This window comes from Neopelma chrysocephalum, unplaced genomic scaffold (genome assembly GCF_003984885.1).
Source record: "Neopelma chrysocephalum unplaced genomic scaffold, ASM398488v2 Primary Assembly neopelma1_91, whole genome shotgun sequence".
In the NCBI taxonomy this organism is placed as follows: Eukaryota; Metazoa; Chordata; class Aves; order Passeriformes; family Pipridae; genus Neopelma; species Neopelma chrysocephalum.
In genome coordinates, this window is record NW_020897753.1 from 5,410,205 (window position 1) to 5,423,865 (window position 13,661).

General features: G+C 42.2%; 1 long non-coding RNA gene across 3 annotated transcripts in view; it reads right to left on the reverse strand.

The window, feature by feature from the left end:
• Window positions 1-316: 316 nt before the first annotated feature.
• The window catches only part of LOC113972390, a 145,707-nt gene continuing 132,362 nt past the window's right edge, over window positions 317-13,661 (reverse strand). For all 3 annotated transcript variants that reach the window (XR_003535882.1, XR_003535880.1, XR_003535881.1), the window contains exon 5: window positions 317-855. This is a non-coding gene — a long non-coding RNA (uncharacterized LOC113972390). The remainder of the gene's footprint in view (window positions 856-13,661) is intronic.

Here is a 13,661-nt window from a genome sequence, read left to right on the forward strand (position 1 = left end):
GTGCCCACCAGGAGCTTTGGAGCATTTTGGGAGCCAGGGCTCTGCTGCCCCTGCAGTGGCACAGCTGTGACTCTCCCCCTTGGCTGATGTCCCCAGAGGATGGTGACAGAGGCTTCTGGTTTGATTTCTTTAATTGTGTTTCACATGCACTGGAATTTCTAAGAGTCTCCTCAACTGCTAAATTCCATTACCACCTCCATTCCCTGACAACTCCCCTTGGCACAACAAATAGAACTTCCAAAGAGAACACGAGGGACACCTACCCCAGAGTGCAAATGACCCTGTTCAGCTTCAGCACATGAGTGCAGGGGCAGGAAGGCAGAGTCTGCTCTCCAGCCCCAGGAAACAGTTCCACAGAAGCCTCAAAATGTGCCATTTCCCACCTCTTTCCCTGCATAAGGGAGGATGCTGCACCCCACTGACATGGCTTTTCCTCATCAGGCATTTAAAAGCAAAAATACTACAATTAAAATCCTTGAAGAACTGTGGTTTTAGTTAATTCTGGGACAGAGCAGCAGGTTAGACCAAGCCCCCCAGCACAAGAATCCCTTCTCTGATTTCATCTTGAAGCTGAAAATCAGAGTGTTTGACACACTGTGCATACAGAGCTTCAAGTTGCAGAGTGCACTGATGGGAAAGTGAGAAAGAGAAGGAAAATGGCAACTATTGGACTGGTCCTTCCTCAGGACTGCAGGATCAGGCACATAAAACTGGAGACAAATAATTGGTTTAGAGCTAAAAGCACAAAGAGAGGAAATCTTGACTTGGGGCAAAGCAGGGATGTGAACCTTACCTTGGGAATGCTCAGCCCAGTCACTCAGCCCGAAGAGCTCTGCCAAGCAGCTCCTTCAGACTCTGCAAATCAAAATAACAATAAAGATATCATTAAGAGAAATGCATTTCTTATTATAATCATTCTGGAATATCTTAGAAGAGTTAAAAAAAGATAACTCTTGCCCTTCCCGTAGCCCCACAGCTTCCAAGGATCAGGACACGTGGACATTTGGGGAGCCCTGACCACCAGAGGGACACCACCAAGAGGGAATTGCTTCTCCCCTCCCTCCCCTAAATGTGACAAAATGAAATTATTTCCAAATTAAAGGCATTTAGAGGGCCAGCCCTCCAAATGCCCAGTATTTATTTCTTCTTTCTTCCCCCCCAGTGGATGGCATTGTCTGGCTCTGGGTGTGCTTTGCTTTCCCCCCCCCTCAGTTTACTTAGTGCAAGGCTTGCACTGATCTCATCAATAAGAAATGAATTTTGGTAACTTTCAAAACCACTATATTATTTTTCCTTTTATTTGTAGTGAGTTTGTCTTCTCTCAGTGGTATTACTGCAATAAGTCAGTCATTATTTCTTTATGTTTTCCCTCCTTTCTTTAGGATTTCATTTCCCTTTACAGCACATCTCGTGATCACAAAGAAAACAGAGACACTTATTTCTTTTAACAGTTGAAATTGCTGCAAGTGATTTAACTGTCATTTAATCTGATTCCTCTCTTCTGTCTGTGGAGAAATATGTTTAATGTACTGGAAATTATGTTAATAAGAAAAAGCATTATCTCATTTAATGAAATAAATATACAAATATTTCAAAATAAAATAAAGAGGCAATCTTCACTGAGGAAAAAATGTCTCTTATGGTTTGCATAAAATAAACAAATGAGAAAAATTAATGAATACATTGAAATATACTGACAAAAATTATGCCTAAACTCAAAAGGGAAACAAAAATAGAAGAGAAGGTGACTGAATTGCATCTCACCTAATCAGATGCTTTTTAAGACAACACAGAAGGAAGCTCAAAGGATCACAGTACAAATTATTTTTTTAAATGATGTTTTTACCCCAGGCTAAACTTTTTTCCCCTCCTTTTAAAAGCCATCAGATTTACTCCTTTTTTTTCTTTTTTTTTGCTTTATTTTCTTCAAGTGGTGTAGAAATAATATTTATTGTTTAATGACTGTGGTTGCTTCATCCTTTAATTATCCTTGATCCTCTGCCACAAAACATATTTAATTTATGGCAAAGAACTTTGAGCCCCTCTGATTTAGTTAATTGTAACAATCAATAACTCTGTTCCTCAGCTTTTACATTCTGAAGGATGTAACTAGAATGCACTAAGGTTAAACAAATATTGTTGGTGGTGAGAGAAAAACTTGTAGCAATTATGTAATAAAAGCATGACCACTGCAACAGAAACACATAATTAGCGCTTTAATTACAGACATCAAAACAAACTAAAGATGTCAATAACAAAAAAAAAATCTTCTGTGACAAACTGATTTCATTTCCCTGGTCTGCAGTTCTGGATCTTCCTGGATTCCTTTAGGTTTCCTTGTTTCCCACTGCTCCCAAAGCACTGGGCATCGGCACAGCTTCTGCTGCCCAGAATAACCAGCAAGAGCTGGGGGGGGAAACACCTCCAGTGACTTTGTCACTTCAAATCCAGAGTTTTACTCTCCCACAGTTCTCCTTTCGGTTTGTGGATGTGTGACTGGGAATCTGAGCAGGACAGAAGTTGTGCAGTGAATGATTGGGGTCAGTGTTAAACAGGTCACCTTCTGATTTTAAAAAGCACCTAAAAATCCTTCCAGTGACATTCTAAATCCACTGAAGTAACAAAACTCCCACCAGCTTCAACGGGGATTTCAACCTGTGCTTCCAGAGGCTCCCTGATCCCTGAGATATGTGTGGGGCAGACCACAAATCCAGGTTCACCCCCCTGACAGAAATCCTGCTTCCTCAGGGCCTGCACCTGATCCATCTGGACTGGAGGATTAACCTCCTCGTAATCATTACATCAGCTACAAACCAAATCCTATAGAAAATGGTTGCTCTGTAGATTATAATTCATGTAAAACAAGTAATCCATTTAAAGACATTGAGAATCACTATTTTTTGTACACGTAAATAAAAAACCAGACTGTAAAAATGCCAGAATTTGTTTGTAACTCTGTACTTTCTTTTTCTGCTGAATTTCAGTTCAACAGAGAATATTCCCTACAGCTTTTGTGATCGGGGTTTACAAAGATATTCAGGAGAGGATAACCCTATATATTCACATCTTTATGTTCCTAATTCGAGGTTTACAGGGCATTTAAAAACAAAAAGCTAAAGCCTGTTGTATTTCTTTTATAACTGGAGTGAGGAATGGTCGGCAGGACAACTGAGTTAGGAAATGGTTCTGCTGCTGTTCACATGCAGAGGGGCACTCAGAAACCCACTGATTCAGGGAGATGAGGAAGAAGGAGGTTCAGATTTAACCCCTGTCCACGTGGGTAACTGGATGTCAATAAGTGATGGTGATAACTTGCCTTGCAAAGAGGCAACACACCTGGAGAGCCCAAAGCCAAACCCAGAGCAGGAAAGTGCAGACACTTCTCACTGTGTAACTCACAACACTGAGGAGGTTCCAGGCTCCAAGTGCTCCAGGTCAGACCCACAAATGTGGATCAGTCTCCCAAGAGCTCTGGGATGGACTCACAAACTTGGCAAATGAAAAAATAATAATAATCTCTGTATTCCTCTTGTAACAATACTTAAGGGAGCTGCATCAAAAGGCTGCAAGCATTGACATTTCTGATTTCAGTGTCTTTGGAGTGATCAAAAGACTATTGACATGAACAAACCGTCCTGTCAAGTTACAAAGAAAGAACTCCCAAAAATCTCTTTCAAAAAGGGTGTCTGTTTTTAAACTTGCATCTGAAAAAATATCTGTGAGCTCTGCCTGACACAAACCCCAACGTTTTCCCATGCAGGATTTTGAAAGGCAGACATCCTTTTTTCAAAGGACACTTCTAATGCAATAGCTTAATGTTTTTAAGCAAAACCAAGTAAATCAAAGTTCCTAAAATCAACACCTCCTTTCTGGTTTTCTTTTCTCTTCTTTTTTCTTTTTTTTTTTTATTAACACCTTTGTCTTTTTTCCAGATTCTGGTTCTATTCTGGACAGGAGAAATGGGGGTGAAAGGAGACAGTAAACCTGCTTAAGGTGGGATTCAGCAATATATTTGACTCCAAGGAATTTTTTTCACTGAACACACTCAGTATCCTGAATTTCAGCCATCTTGCACACTGAGCTGTCCTTGGTTCGAGGCTAAAGCAGGATGAAATCAAACCCAGGAGTTATTCCTTACATCTGCACAGGAGAACTACCAACAAAATGAAAATAAAATCCCTCCTTTGCAGGTACAGCTCCCACCTCCTTTTAGGATCCATAAACTTGTCAAGGAAAGGGATGGACCTTCCCAACCACATCTCCAGCTCTGCTCATCTTGCAGCCCATCACCAGGGGCTGGGAGCTGCCAGGGAAAACTAACAGTGTCTCATGAACTTCTGAAGTTCCTCCTGCCTCTTTCATGCCTTTCCTTTAGCCTTTTATCAGTCTTTCTAAACATATTAGAATTTATTTGATTTTTTTGCATTTTCTCTCTCTATTCCCTTAATGAAAAGAATTAATTTCTGTACCTTTGAAGAGCTCTCTGCTCCCCCACAATGCAATGGGCCGCTTTTACCTCAAAATGGGCATTGGAATTTTCGAGCCTGAACCTCAGTGATGTGCACAAATACTGATTCTAGAAAATCAGGGAGGTGCTTGAAACCAGGAAATGGAAAAGCATCTCTTTGAGCAGAAATGCAGGATTTCAATGCCAAATTGTGAAGGCTGCCCCTCTTCACCCACCCTTTTATTTGGCTCTGCATTTCTCGAGGCACATGTTTTTGCAGACTACACCGTATTGCTTCCATCTACTCTACAGAAACACAGCACTAACCAAACAACACTGAAACACTGAAAATATCCGAAATAAAGAGAATTTAGGAACAGGAGGAAGAGCAAACCTCCACGGTGCCCAAGCTTTGCAGACCCCTTTCAGTTACGTCGTGCGGGCTGCAAATATTGCCTCATTTGATTTCCATCAGAGACAGCTTTTTCAATCAACTCCACAGAACCAAAGGTGTGCCAAGTTATTTATTTTTAAATTCCTCTCCCTGTTTTCCAGCAGTGACAATTGAGAGCAGATGCCTCAAAACCTCCAGCATCCTTGAGGTCGATTTCGAAGGGGTGTCGAGACCTGATTGTCAAACTTCTCCACCCTCCTTCCACAAAGCCTCCTTGAGGATGCTGGAGGGGGAAAGCAAATGCAAGGCACAGCCTTCATCCACTTGAGACCATTTAAAAAGGACAGTGTGGCCTCTATGAGAGGCATATTTTCCCCTTTGCTGTGGAATTCCACACCGCTTTATTAAATTGTGACAGCTTCGGGTCAAAGCACAAGTTATGATACACCTCTGTAAATAAATAAATAAATAAATAAATAAATAAATAAATAAATAAATATTGTTGGGGGTTTTTTTCTCCACAAAGCCAGGCTTCCTGCTTTCTTGTTCTCCGGAGAAGCCATTTGTGGTCGCATTGCCCAGGCTGGAAATTACTGGGGACTTTAACACTTCATCCTTCCAGACTTCTGGGTTTGTCCCGCAGCAATTGCGAGGGCAGCAAACGTGTCTGGGTTATTCAGCCCTGACAATCGGAGCTGTAGACACCTCATCATCCCCCAGGAATGTCCCCCATAAGTGAAAGCAGAAGAAACTCTCCACAGACTATTCAGCTCCCAAACCCCGAGTACACGAGCGAGACAGATGCTCCCAACATGAGTAATGACAGAGTTCCTGTTCTGCCAAACGAGCTTTTGTCCTTCCTCAGCGTTCTAACGAGTCAACCTGGGAAACCATCTGCAAAGCTGAGAACAAGCAGCGATTTTTTTGGGGGAAATATGTTAAAAATCACTTCCTCACAGCTTTGGAAGCAACGAGACATATTTACGGTGGCGCTTTCCAGGTAGCCCTTTTTAAGGATCGGCACCTGCGGGAGGAGCTTTCGGGTCGTGCAAACAGCCACAACATCTAAATTTAGGGAAGTTGTCAGACAGGGAAGTCTGGAGACTTGTAAGCATCCCTATTGCCAGGTTTGCATGAAAACTCCAAGTGTCCCCTGCCTTTCATCCTCACAGGAACTACAAGCAGAGAAGTTTCTTGGGGCTGTCTCCCGCACGTTTACACCTGACCATTCCTCGCTGGAATCCAATGAAAAGGTGCTAACAAATATAATTAAATGTTTGCAGACTCCAAACACTGCTCAGCATTAGTTCCACTGAAGCAGCAGAGAAAGGTTAAGGTAGATTTTTCCCCTTAGCATTATTTTTTTTTTCCTTTTTTTCATCTGACTTGCATAGGATACCCAGCCCATTGTTGGCTGATAAAATTAGAACATCAGAGATGGCCTAACTAGAATGCAATTTATCACTGTAGTATTCCAGGATATAGAATTTCTATTCCTTAAATAAACATATTTCTTTGAAGTGTCAACATAACCAAGAAATCTGATCTTCTAGACAATATTCTAGGCTTGATGTATTTTTATTGCTCTCCAGTAATGAAGTTTTAACTCTTGATATATTCCTGCTATTTAACTGCCATTTCAACAGAACTAAAATGATCAATTCCCAAAGTTGGTTCAGGCAGAGCCACGACATTCCACAAGGAATGTGCCCAGGTGTTCTCCCTGAAAGCACCCACCAAAACGCTTCAATGACAGGGGAGGGGGAGGAATAAAGAACATATTTAAATGCATAACAGAATTGAGGCTATAAATCCGTTTTGCACCAGTTGCACATGTAAATAAGATGCACCGAGTAACTTTTTTTTCCCTCCATTTGCGGTTTGCAGAGCGCTGGTTCCATGGAAAGCTCCCCCGTGGTGGGAATGGCACCGCTCTATTAACTGCACCGAGTGGCCCTTCCCCACACTCCACATTCCACAATAACTCCTGCTCAAAGTTATGGCTACAGAAGGAGATTGGAATGAACAACTTCTATCACATTTATACTTGTCACTTGGGATTGGCTAATCCCACATCAACTCTGTACATAATATATAATTGCATATCAACAATATCAGCCTGGAAATGTGTCTCCCTTCTTTCCAGCAGTTTCCCAAGTTAAGCATTTTTGTCCTGCTAATGAACCTTTTGTTACTGTGAATATGATTCTGCCAGGAATTTAATGCATGTAAATGTAATGACATAAGAGCATTACATAACCACTCTCCTACAGGAGTTTATACAGTACAGAATATAATGAAGCCAGACCATAAATGATGCATATACCTGCAAGGGAAAAGGAGCACTTTTTCATTTAGTGGATCTCTATAAATAACAACGTGGCTAGAAATGGTTGCAAGTGCTTCAAAATGTTCAGGGAAAGGGATCAATGGATGTGCTGCTCAATTGTTAAATAGAAAAGAAAAAGGCGGCTGAAATATTAGAAGGTGCCTCCCTACTTTCTAAGAATTTTAAAGAGAAAAGCTGTAATGAAAATCTAGAAAAACCCCTCCCATCCTGCTACTTCTTTCCTCAAGTTTTGGAATCAGAGGCACCTGCAGCAGGAAGTGGAACAGCCAGGACCAGATTCTGAAGCTGCTCTCTCAGAACACTTCACTTGACATCATCAGGTGGATGAAACCCAGTAAATATTCCCTCCCACAAAGAAGGAAACAGGTGATTCCTGCAGCTTTTCCAGCGCCGTGTTTATGCACAAAACAGAGGGCACTCAGCAATCTTTATGGAATAATATCTGAGTGGAATTCTTCCACCTTTGTCGTTCGTTGCGTGTTCCGCCCCCTTTCAAAGAGCGAGGAAAGGCAAAGCTGCCCCGACCCTGAGCTGCAGCAACAGCTTGGGAAACAACCCCCGCGGCCCCAAAACAAACAGCCCGTTTGTTTGCGTTTCGAGCACCGAAAGGAGCGACTGCTCATCTTGCATAATTCCCGAATTTACCTAAGACAACGCCGTAATTCCAAGTGCACTTCCTCAAACACCCTGTGCCGCGGTTATTTATGTCACCCCGGGTAAGAAGTGCCTCCTCCTGTCGCATGTATAAATAAATTAGTGGCTGAGCAGACGCTCAAGTGTCTCTATTTTGCATACAACCGCCTCCCTATTTTCCCCCCATCGACTCTGTGTTTGACAGGAGGATTTTCACCTCGGCCCACTCGTTCTCCTGCTGGTTTCGGTGAACTCGAGGCAAAGAACCCACAACTTCTGACTGCAATCAAATTCTTTCTGAATTTTGAAGATCTTATCATTTATCGCAGAAGATGCAAAGCGTATTTCTGAGTATCAGTAAAAACTGATATTAAAGACGCTTGACTTTTTTATTCTTATTATTATTTAGCTAGAATTATTTTAAAGCAATCTTTAAATATTATGGAAATAAGGCCAGCTGTAACACAAACCAAACCACACTAAAGTAACACTAAGATGTAATTTAAGACCTTCAGAGCTCAGAGTGAAGGCTGATTGCTTTTATTTTGTGAAAAAGGTGTTTTAGTTCAATTAATTATGAAATTTACGAAACTTCCAAATAAAATTATGAAAGTTCTGTTTGGAATAGAGAAGCAGACACGGCACAAACTAATTTGTCACACAAACTGATCAACTTTGCCCAGCGTTTCAAAAGGAAGCGAAGGAGACAAGTTGCCAAACTCTCGGGATCCGTGTTTAAATTGGACTTTTTTCCATGCATATTTCATGGTCATGTAACTCTTCCTCCAGCTCAGACTCGGGAATGCACTGCTAGAAAGGGCAGGATGGATTTGCAGATCCACAGCCCCGTAAATGCAATTTTGGAAGCGTTTGGATGCAGGTCCCCACCGGCACGTTCCGGGAGCTGATCACAGCTCCCCACATTCCCACATTCGGAGCTCTGGGAAGGATCCCACCAAGTCCTTTCCCACAACAGATTGAGGGCTTTTCAGAGTAACTTTTTTCAGGTTACCCAGAAGTGAGGCAACATTTCATCAGCCCGGGGGCAGATCCCACTTGGGCCAATCCCACAGGTATTTCCAGCTCTTAGAGGTAATAAATCCCCAACCAAACCCCCCTCTTACCACCCTGGGAGGTCCTTTAGTTCGGATCCTGATAAAATATATAATGTCTGGTATAAGTAATTATTCTGTTGATTTTATACCTGATCCCATTTTGCTCATATATACAGTGTTAAAAGCTAATATATTATTCAGTAGCTATAAAGGGCCTTTTTTCTGGTCTTTCCAGTGGTGTTATTGTCTTTCACATCCTGTCAGAGCATTAAGATGTCAGAGAACTTTGCAGCAATTTACTGCACAAACCAACGTGCACCTCACTAATATTATCTGGATGACTTAGTGTGCTGGCACCATTTCATTAAAATACAGGCTTCAACAGCCCAAAATGTGGGTAAAACACCAACTGTGGTAGGGACAGAATAAAAAAAAAAAGCACATTGAGCCTGGGTGCAAAATTGCCAGGTATATTTTACCAGTCAGTAAAAAAACCCCATCCCAATAAAAACACAGATTTTAAACTGCCACGTGCACTGTTTAGCCCCACAAAAAAAAATAAAAATCACTTGTTACAGATGGCTTTGGACATCCTTTAACCCAGCAGTGCACCAGCACAGGTTGGGGGGTGGTGATTGTCAATCCTTGTGGCTTCTCCAACAAAAATAACCTATAATAACACCCCCAGCACAGGCCTCCCTGCAAGAAAATGACAAGAGCATTTCCTGCCCTATGGAATGTTTGCATCAATCACGTACCTGTGGCTCTCACAGCGAGCTGGACTATTACAAGATTGATGATAAGCTCCAACACAATACTTGACCTAAATACATTATGTAGCAGTGGGTGCCTGTTAAGTAGGTCAGCACGGGCTCTTAAAAGTTATGCAAAACTTCTCGTGGCACGAGCCAGGAGGATGAGAATCAATTTTATAGGCTGCAGGAAATCTCATCGCAGCAAAATCTGGTTTGCCATACTTAAAATGTCTTAAATCCTGGGCTATGCTGCTTGTCACAGGTCTTTAGGGCTCCAGATGAAACCCAAGAGAGGTGGGCAGCCCATGGAAAGCCCGGGGATGAGCCTGAGGTTCCTGCACGTGGCAGGGCCCTCTTGGAAAATAATTGTTCAAAGAAATATTTCCCATTCTCGCAGTCAAACAAATTGTGATTTATGGGGTGCATCAGACGAGCCTGTCAAGCCAAGGAGGTCTGTATTTAGTAGTGATTAATCAGAGATAGCTCTATTACCCTGCCTGGATCTCAGGAGCTCTTAGGCAGCGTGATGGAGAGAGGACAAGTGTCCAGAGACACCGTGTGAGGATGACAGAGCAAGTGTTGCACCTGCTAAAAGGAGCTGGTGATGCTTTCTGGTAACCCCTTTGTACACACAGATAGCAGGGACTGGACAGGCCTTGGAGAATGTTAAGACTAAAAGGATCCTTTTGGATTGAAAAGTCTCCAAGGTCCACCCTGCACTGAGCATGAAACCACTGTTTCATGCACGGCTGAGCCTCCAGAGGAGGCAAAGTCCAGCCCAATTCCAGTGGCTCACGTTCCCTGACTTGAAACTTTTACAGTCTCTAGGCTGAGCTGAATTTTGAGCTTCCGTCCACCAGGTTCCCTCCCTACAGCAATAACAGGGAGTGAGCCATCAATGCCTCAGAAGAGGCCACACTGGGCCTGCCCTTCCAACATCATATAAGAACCCAGCAAACCACTCTCTCATGTTTCAGAGACTTGTTGTATCACAGTTTCACAGACACTTGTCCTCAGCAGGGGTGTAGGAATGGCCAGGATGTTGTGGTCACACTGGTGAGTGTTGTGTGTCACCTTCCAACAAAGAAGCCTCTTGTAGACAAGTGCAAGTGAGAATGAGGACTTACACACTACTTGCTCTTTGCATTTCCTCCAACTGCACCGTCCACCTTCCAAACAGATAGAGATTTAAAAAAATGGGCTATTCATCACTTACAGGAAAGCACCAAGAAAAAAAAATCAGTGATAAAAGCAACTTTTTTGAGGAGAGAAAGGAAAGGTCTGTCTCGATAAAGCAAATCTCCTGAAGGCTCTGCCCCGGCCTCGCAGTAATGTGGTTCCTGCATGCAAGTTGCATATTCCAGCCAGCATTTAACTCTGAAGCTTTTCCTTGGAGACAAGTGATTATTTTCCCTTCCTGTCTGACCTGGTGAACACTGCAGTGCTCCACGAGGCTGGAGCTGTGCCCTGCAGGCAGCAACGTCCCACCAACTTCCCACCGAACACAGGGCACAATGACACCAGAAAAATGAGGGGGATTATTTTGCATATTGAAAACAAATCCACGCTATTGTGTTCCTTCTTTTATTGTTCCGTTATTTCATCATTATTCACCACAGTTCTTGCCTTCATTTGCAGAGTTTGGGTTTTAATGTAATGGCCATTCAATAAAAACGTTGCTTTTAAGGGTTTGCATATCATCCCATTTTCTCTTCAACCCTTCAGCAACCATATGGCAAGCAATCAGGTCTGCAATCACTGGGTCCATATTATGTAGAGCATGATTTCAGCATTATGCTATTACCCATCTGTTTCTGTAGAAAAAGACATGAACCCTTGTATAAGAGGTCAGTGGTTTCATTGCACACCGTATTCCAGAAATCCATCTCTGTTCACTTGAGATCACTTCCCTGATTTACTGGAGTCTTTTAGGCCAGACTTTTGCTTTTTTTTTGCTTTTTTTTTTTCCCGTTTTTTAAATACAGACAATCAGCACAATTTGTCTGTCTGTTGAACAAAATTATTTGTAACTGTCGCTGTGTGCAATTAATGCTCTCTTAGAGATGTTCTCCTGAGATCCTGCCATTTTCTTAAATAAGGGACAAAAAAAGAGAGAGGAAGGCTCACCTATTTTCCTTTGCTCACCTATTTTCCTTTGCTCACCCGTTTTCCTTTGCTCACCCGTTTTCCTTTGCTCACCTGTTTTCCTCTGCTCACCTGTTTTCATTTGCTCACCCATTTTCCTTTGCTCACCTATTTCCATTTGCTCACCTATTTTCCTTTGCTCACCCATTTTCATTTGCTCACCTATTTTCCTTTGCTCACCCATTTTCCTTTGCTCACCCATTTTCCTTTGCTCACCCATTTCCATTTACTCACCTATTTTCCCCAGTTTAACAGATCACCTCTGGAATAATGAGATTTGCTGCCCAGTTATGAACTAGTAAAAACTGTCTCTCTTGCTTTGTTTCTTTAGTTTCAGCAATGGGTAAAGAGGTATTTGACTTTCTGCAGCAGAGGAATGCACTAGAAAAGTACAGGCATAAGGGGAATGTCAGTTTTTAATTTGACCTAAGACTTGGATTCTGCCCACAACAAAGACCAGTCAATGAACTTCAACTATCAAGCTTCGAAAAGGGAAAGAAAATAAAGAAAGATAAAAGGAAAATAGTGGAATGCCAAGGAAATGAACTGCAGAAACTCTGTTAACCACAGCATGTAACTGGACACTTGAGTTCCCTGCCACCCTCTTGCCAAAAAGTCTCTGCCACGATAAAGAAATACAAAAACATGTCCAAAAATAAATTCAACATTCCTTAAGTGTCATACTATTCAGTGCTTGTGCAGCACATTTAACAGGATAGCCATGCTTGACTAGAGAAACACAATGGAATTCTCTTTAACAGCCTCTTTTAAGTAAACCACAAGCTCAACCTAAAAAAAAAATAATAAATAAAAATCTCAACGCACAAACCATTCAACAACACAAAACTGGTCTTTTTATCCAAATTATTTTGTAACAGCAGATTTGTCAGGCACTTCCCAGGCTCAGAGGGCTCGTAGGAACAACAACCTAATAAACAAAGAGTTAAAATTCAAATAATTTGAAAATATGAACAGAATAAAGAAACAGAGTATGATGGAGAAATGTGATCTCATGTGAGGAAATATTGAAGTGTCCTGTTTCAGAGCCATGGAATCACATCCTGAATTGTGTCACCGGGAACTGCAGGCAGTAAGGAACAGTCACATCGTGTCAGACACACGACTGGAGGGACATGGAGATGAATGAGAGGAGCAGGAAAAGAAAAGGAGCAAATCCATGTGTTCTTACAGGAATCGTAAGAGAAGTTCTAGGAAATGAGGCTGGAAACCTTTGCTAGATCCCAAGGAATGGGAAGAAGTAGTTGTGGGAAATGCTGCCACTTCTGGAGTGCAGACAGAAGGCAAGAAGTGGGGCTGAGGATGGGAAGAGGAGCTCAGAGGCAAAGGGTGGGAAGAAGAGCTCAAAAATCAAAGGGCCAGCCCAGTTCTCCAGGGATGGAGAATACCTGGAAGAGCTCAAGGGAGGAGAGGGGAAGAAGGGATGTCATTGGGAAGATGTTCTTGTCAGCCCTGCACTTCTCAGAAGTCGATTATTTTGTTGAAGGAAGCTGAAACAAAGAGAACTTAATTTGGCAAAGTTGGACTTAAAACGGATAGAGAAAGCAATGAAAGCTTCCCAAACATCTGCAGTTCATTATGGACAGCAGAAGTGGCTGAAACATTTCATTTCTAAGCTTCCTCTGCAGAAGAAAGGCCTCAAGGATAAAATTCAAGTTGCATCTTCAGCAATGAGATTCTCTATCAATGCTGGAGTGCAACAAGCCCCCCAAATCTGTACAGTGATTTCTTCTCACTGATATAGATTTAAAAAAGTAAAATAGATCTGCATTACAGCTCTTGGACAACATTGAACAAAGCTTGTTCAACTCCTGAAGCAGCCTGAGTGTGGCAGCCCGGTGGAAGTTTGATCCACTAATGGGAA